A 6,059-nucleotide genomic window follows, 5' to 3' on the forward strand; every position below is an offset into this window, starting at 1 on the left:
CAAGGGTGGTTACTCCTGCCTTGGGCAATGTGTGACTACCTGATAGTTTCGGGGGAAGCCGAAACTCAGGCCTTCTAGTTTAGAGGGGAAACTTAAAGCCTGTCATGGAGTCAGTTTGGTTTAGACGTTTAGACTTGTGGCCTTACCGGACAGCGCGATAATACCACATTGCCAGCGTCACAGAAAGTTGTATTCGAAGGCACTGATGTAGATCACGGGACAGGGAAGTCGCCCTGTGTGGCTAATCCAAGCCTTTGTAAGCGCTGCTAGGTCATGGTTAATCACGTTAGTCCTCTAGGCACCGTTAATGCTAATGCATTATTACATATGAATGTATCGATTAGCATAAGCCCTGCCAACAAATAATAATTGAATGCCTACGGCATGTAAAGCTTTTGTTTAGGGAATGGAGGGAGCGAAAACAATAGTTAACAATTATCAAGTAATTAAGAGCCAGGCAGTGTTACATGAATTCTCTTATGATGCTTTTTGCAAATGTATGAGGTCGGGGCTAGTATCATTTGCAGTTGATAGAAGAGGGCACTGAGGTTTATGCTCGTGATGACACAAACTACTAAATCCAAGATCTTAACCATTAGCCCTATTGCTGCTTTTGTGGCGGAATAAAACGGCCTTTGTCTTCAGATAGCTTAGACTCTGATATGGGGAAGATATGCTCTAATTATAGGAGAATGTGATAAATGCCAGAGGATTCTGAGCAAAATCTAATTAATAAAATCAAGGGAAGAAAAAAATAATCTTCAACGTTTTGTTTGCTGTTGGAGAAGGAAGAGAGCAGGAAGTAGAGCTTTAAGAAAGAGAGATGAGGGGCGCCTGGGTGGCTCAGTCGTTTAAGGGTTGGCTCTCAGTTTGTGTGTTTGAGCCCCACGTCGAGCCTGCTTCAGTTTCTGTCTCCTTCTCTCTCTGCCCCTCTCCTGTTTGCATTTTGTCTCTCAAAAATAAATATTAAAAGAAAAGTTTAAAATTTTTTTTAAAAAGGACAGATAAAAGTTGGATTTACAATAATTGAAGTAGATAAAGGCATAATGCATACCAGGCAAAAGAGAATAAATGAAATAAGCCAAAGCATGAGGATTATTTTTGTCCTCCAAAGGTGCAAGTAAACCAGACTGTCCTGATTTTAGCTATCTTATGAGCTTAGGTGTATCGATGACTTGAACTTCAAAGACAAGTTTTCTAATGGAACCAAATGAATCAGATCATTTTACTGACAGGCTTGATTTTTTAAAAATGTTTTTTAATTAATTTTTTTTTGAGAGAGAGAGACAGCATGAGCAGGGGAGGGTCAGAGAGAGAGGGACACACAGAATCAGAAGCAGGCTCCAAGATCTGAGCTGGCTGTCAGCACAGAGCCCAACATGGGGCTCCAACCCACGAACCATGAGATCATGACCTGAGCTGAAGTCGGACGCTTAACGACTTAGCCACCCAGGTGCCCCATGACAGGCTTGATTTTTTCTGAGTATTATTCTATATAATTAGTGATACAAAAGAAGCAGTTCGTGAAAGTGGGCAATATTTTTACATAGCCAAACAAATGTAAAATAATGTCCTGGCTTTGTTAATTCACCAGGGTTTATAGAATCTTTGTTGATAGTTTCCTGGTGCCATGAGTTCTTTAATTTTTGCTGACAGATGAGCCTAAACATGAGTGGGTTTCAAAGCACAATTTCTTCTTGCAGTAGAATCCTTTCCTTTTTAAAAATTTTTTAAGTGTTTTTGTTTATTTCTGAGAGAAAGAGAGAGAGAGAGAGAGAGAGAGCGTGAGCTGAGGGAGGGTCAGAGAGAAAGGGAAACACAGAATCCGAGACAGGCTCCAGGCTCTGAGCTAGCTGTCAGCACAGAGCCCAACGTGGGGCTCGAACTCATGAACCGTGAGATCATGAACCCATGAACCAACTGAGCCACCCAGGTGCTCCCCAGTAGAATCCTTTCCAATTGGAGCCCTGGTACCAGTTGTAGTTCAAGACTCATTTTGCCACCACCTGCTGCCAGCAGAGGGAGACCTGCGCCCTTAAATGGTACACTCAAGGCTTGGCAAATTGGCTTCTTGTCCTTTCTCCTGTCAGAGTGCTGCTCTGGAGGCAGAAGCTGCACTTGGACTACTTCATTAAGACGTTACTCCTCCCCTGGGGCGCCTGGGTGGCTTAGTCGGTTAAGCGTCCGTCTTTCGCTCAGGTCATGATCTCGCGGTTCGTGGTTTTGAGCCCCGTGTCGGGCTCCGTGCTGACTGCCAGCTCAGAGCCTGGAGCCTGTTTCAGTCTGTGACTCCCTCTCTCTCTGACCCTCCCCTGCTCACGCTGTCTCTCTCTCTCTCCTCTCTCTCTCCTAGAAATAAATAAAAAAACAAAAAAATATATAAAATAAAAACAAAAAGACGTTACTCCCCCGTCCAGAAGAGGGCTTGCCTTTTCAGTCCCACTTCCCATAAGGATGCCACAAAGAGTCAACCTGTGCTGAGCTTTGTTTGAAGATGTTTTCAAGTACACAGTATGGCATATAATTTAAAATATTTATAAATAGTTGTTAAATACAACTATAAATAAATTTTTATAACTAGTGTTTTAATATTTAAAGTTGAATTTAGAATTAAAGTTCGTTTAAAACTATTTTAAAGTGATTAAAATAGTGTAATAGCAGTGAAAGTATTCAAAAGACCGAGCAAATCCTAGCTCCTATCAATATCATTTTATAAAAGAAGGGCATTTTAACATCTGCTCTGTCCACCTCCTGTCCTCTCGGACACAACTGCATGTATCACCCGGGCTTGTTGAAAGGTGGAGTGAAGGTTGCTGCTGGTGTGTTCTGCTCTGGATGGTTCTCACATGCTAGTTCTTGGGATGAGGTCTTTGCTGGTCCTCAGCAAAATTTGAAAAATAAGAATCATGCAATGAAATCTGGCAAAGAAATTCCAGAGCCTCCATTGTTCCTACTACACTCCCCCACTCCCCTCCCCAGTCACTGGAGGTCTTTGCTGTTCCGGGCATTTGCTCAAGAATGCTCGTGAGCCCTCCTCCTGAAGGTTTGACAGGGCTCTGTTGGAATGGCTGACTTTATGTGGAATTACATGGAGAACCTCACAGCACCCAGTAGTCAGTGGAGGTGACCCATGGCGTGGTTCTGCTTTGCAGACAGAGACAAGCCCAGAACTTCACACACCACCACTCCTTCAGGCACTGGATTGGCTCGGCTGGCGTCTCAGCCCGAGGCGGGCCAGCTAGGCGTCCATGAGTCGGTATCGCAACAGGCTGGATAAATGGGCACCAGATGTTGGGTTGAAGCCTTAGCCAGCGGTTCCTCAAAACTACCTGGTTGATTTTATCTCAGTTCAGAATCGCTTCCCTCTCCAATTGAGTGCCTGATCCCAAAGTCAAAAATTTCAACATTCAGTCTCAAACAGGAGACCAATTTCCAAAGCAGTTTCAAATGTATTTGTGGGAGTCGGGAGTGGACATATATATAGATAGATAGATAGATAGATAGATAGATCTATGTGTTTATATATAGATATACATCTATCTATCTATATATATATAGATTTTTTTTTTTATCTGGGAGGTGGTCCTTTTGAAACTTCACACAAAAAAGATGAGTCCTCTTGGCCTTCCAAATTTGAAGTGGTATTTGGTGATGTCAATACCTACAGTGGAGTGGAGCCTTTACAAGGGAACTCATTTGCCTAAGATGTCTGGCAAGTCACGTCCAGGCGAAGAAATTACTAAGAGCATTTTCTGCAGGTATAAAAAAGTATAGTTTATTCACCCAGAACTTTGGTTTCTTTGAGATGTCGAGTGTCCCTTTTAAGACTTAAAAGACCGCTTTTATCTGGTAAGATCTCTTCGCAGCTGGAGTTACAGGGCACGCTTACCTGGAGCCCTGATTGAACTGACAGCCATATACACTCAGAACGGCATGCTCCCGGTCTCCAGCTTTGTGGAGAGGGATAACAGGCTAACCCACAGGGTAAATCCAAGAAAACTCACCAGCATGTCTTGAGCTAATAGTTTAACGAAATTCCCCCTCCAGCACTTTCTGACAGGGCATGGGGATTCTCTCGTGTCATCAGGCTCCGGGAGTGATGGTGTCATCCAGGGGCACGTGTTCTTGGCTGTCCTTTACCTGTTGCCTCCACATGTCACACGTAGCCAAGAAAGCGGATGACAGGTTCATCTCTATTACACAGGGAATTGCCAAGTGGTTGCCTAGCAACTCAGCACAATCATCGCGGTCTCTGTTGTGGAATGTACTGTGGTTGGCTTTCAAGAGTGACTGTATTTGCATCTTTCTTTGGGGCCTCCAGAAAAATAGGTATGTTTTCCAGGGTTTAAGGTTATGAAAATGGCCTTTTGTATTGCTTCACCCTAGTATTCATTTTATCGTAGCCTATCATCGTAAAAAGTGACAGTCACCTGATCAAACTGTTAACATAGCAACTGCTTCCTTTAATTCAATTCAGTAAGTATCCTCTATATAGGGGATACTATAGCAGACCCTGTAAAGGAACAAGTGCGCTCCCTGTCTCAGGGAACTTCTGTGTTGAGTAGATGTGTATAAATCAGTTGTTTACATGTGTGAAACAGACAGCTAGGCTGTGTATGAAAAATCAAGGTATTTTTTTCTGAAAGGGTTCTTTTGTGTTTGATCAAAGGATTTTTCACTTTTATTTCGAGTCCTTCCTTTATAGCTTATAGCTACAATCAGTTCAAAAAGCTGCAATCAGTTCAAAATCACTTTTAAGACATCACTCTTCCTGGCATCTCAGTAATTAGCAGCTCTTACCCAGCTCATGCTGGAGTGTGACGCCGCCAGTGCTGTCGGGTGGGGCAGCGCTGCCCTGCGTCTGTACCGCGGTCTTTCTGCATAATTGCTGCTGAGATCCTCACAGACTTCCCACGTCTATTCTGCACATTCCAGTTTAAAAGAAGCCCCTTGCGTTTCTTTGTCTGCTTTGCAGCAGTGCCATCAGCCTCTGTCCACTTAAGGAGGGACTTTAGAATGTTCCAGATCTTGCATTAAGGAGTCTTTTGATCCCTTGAGCCAAGTTCTTTCCCATCAGGAGGATGGTTGCTAGACAAAGCCTGGGGTTTGACTCGCCCCTTTCCCTCGAGTTGATTTGCCTGGTGGATAGGTTTCGCATCTTCCCCAGGAAGGCAACAGGGCATGGCGAGAAGTAACTGTTCCTGACGGCTTTAGTGCACATCCTGTATGCCCTCGTTAGCTGCTCCTCCTGAATGGGCTGTGTCTGGAATCCACAAAGAAAAGAGGAAGCCCTTGAGGGCAGCTGTACTGTGGCACCGGCGTTCTCCTCTGCCACCTTCTGTTAGCACGCTGTGGTTTCCGTGCTCGCCCTCCCAGACCCCAGTGCAGGACTGGCGTCTTGCTCATTGTCTCCACCATCTAGTTCCCTCGGATCTTTGGCTGTTCTTAAGAAATCATCCAGACCTCTTGTGTTCACACAGAGCGTCTGACCTTTGCTTCCAGACCCAACAGCAGGCAGAAGAAAGGGGGCAGAGGGGAGAGGAGGACCAGACAAGAGCAGACGCTGTATTGATGTTTGCCTTCTTGTTCTTGATTGTACCCTCACATGGCTTCTCGGCTTCTCGTAGCTCCTGCTGGCCCGCTCCGCAGATGTGGCTCCGAAACTGCTAATACCCACCACTCTACTGAGCACAAGCATATTCTCATCCCACGGCAGCTTTTCATTTATGATCAAACCAACCAACATTTACCATGTGCTATGGGTCTCCTAAGGGTCAGGGGCACGGTAAAGAATAACACAGTTTCTACCCCCGGAGCAGGTCACCAGTTGGTTCTGTGAAGTGCTGTAATGAGGACTAGGAACAGAGACAGCAGAGCAGTGAGTTCTGGTAGAGGGTGGGAGTTCAGGAAGAGATGTGTCTAGCCCTTCAACCAGACATGGGCAGCTAGCGGGCTGGGGAGGTCTCTCTATTTACCTTTAGGAATGGGCCAAGAGCAGAGCCTCCATTTACATTTGATGTTAGGAAATCCTTTATTGCTCTAATCTAAATCCTTCCCCC

The sequence above is a fragment of the Crocuta crocuta genome, unplaced genomic scaffold, assembly GCF_008692635.1.
Source record: "Crocuta crocuta isolate KB4526 unplaced genomic scaffold, BGI_CrCroc_1.0 scaffold186, whole genome shotgun sequence".
In the NCBI taxonomy this organism is placed as follows: Eukaryota; Metazoa; Chordata; class Mammalia; order Carnivora; family Hyaenidae; genus Crocuta; species Crocuta crocuta.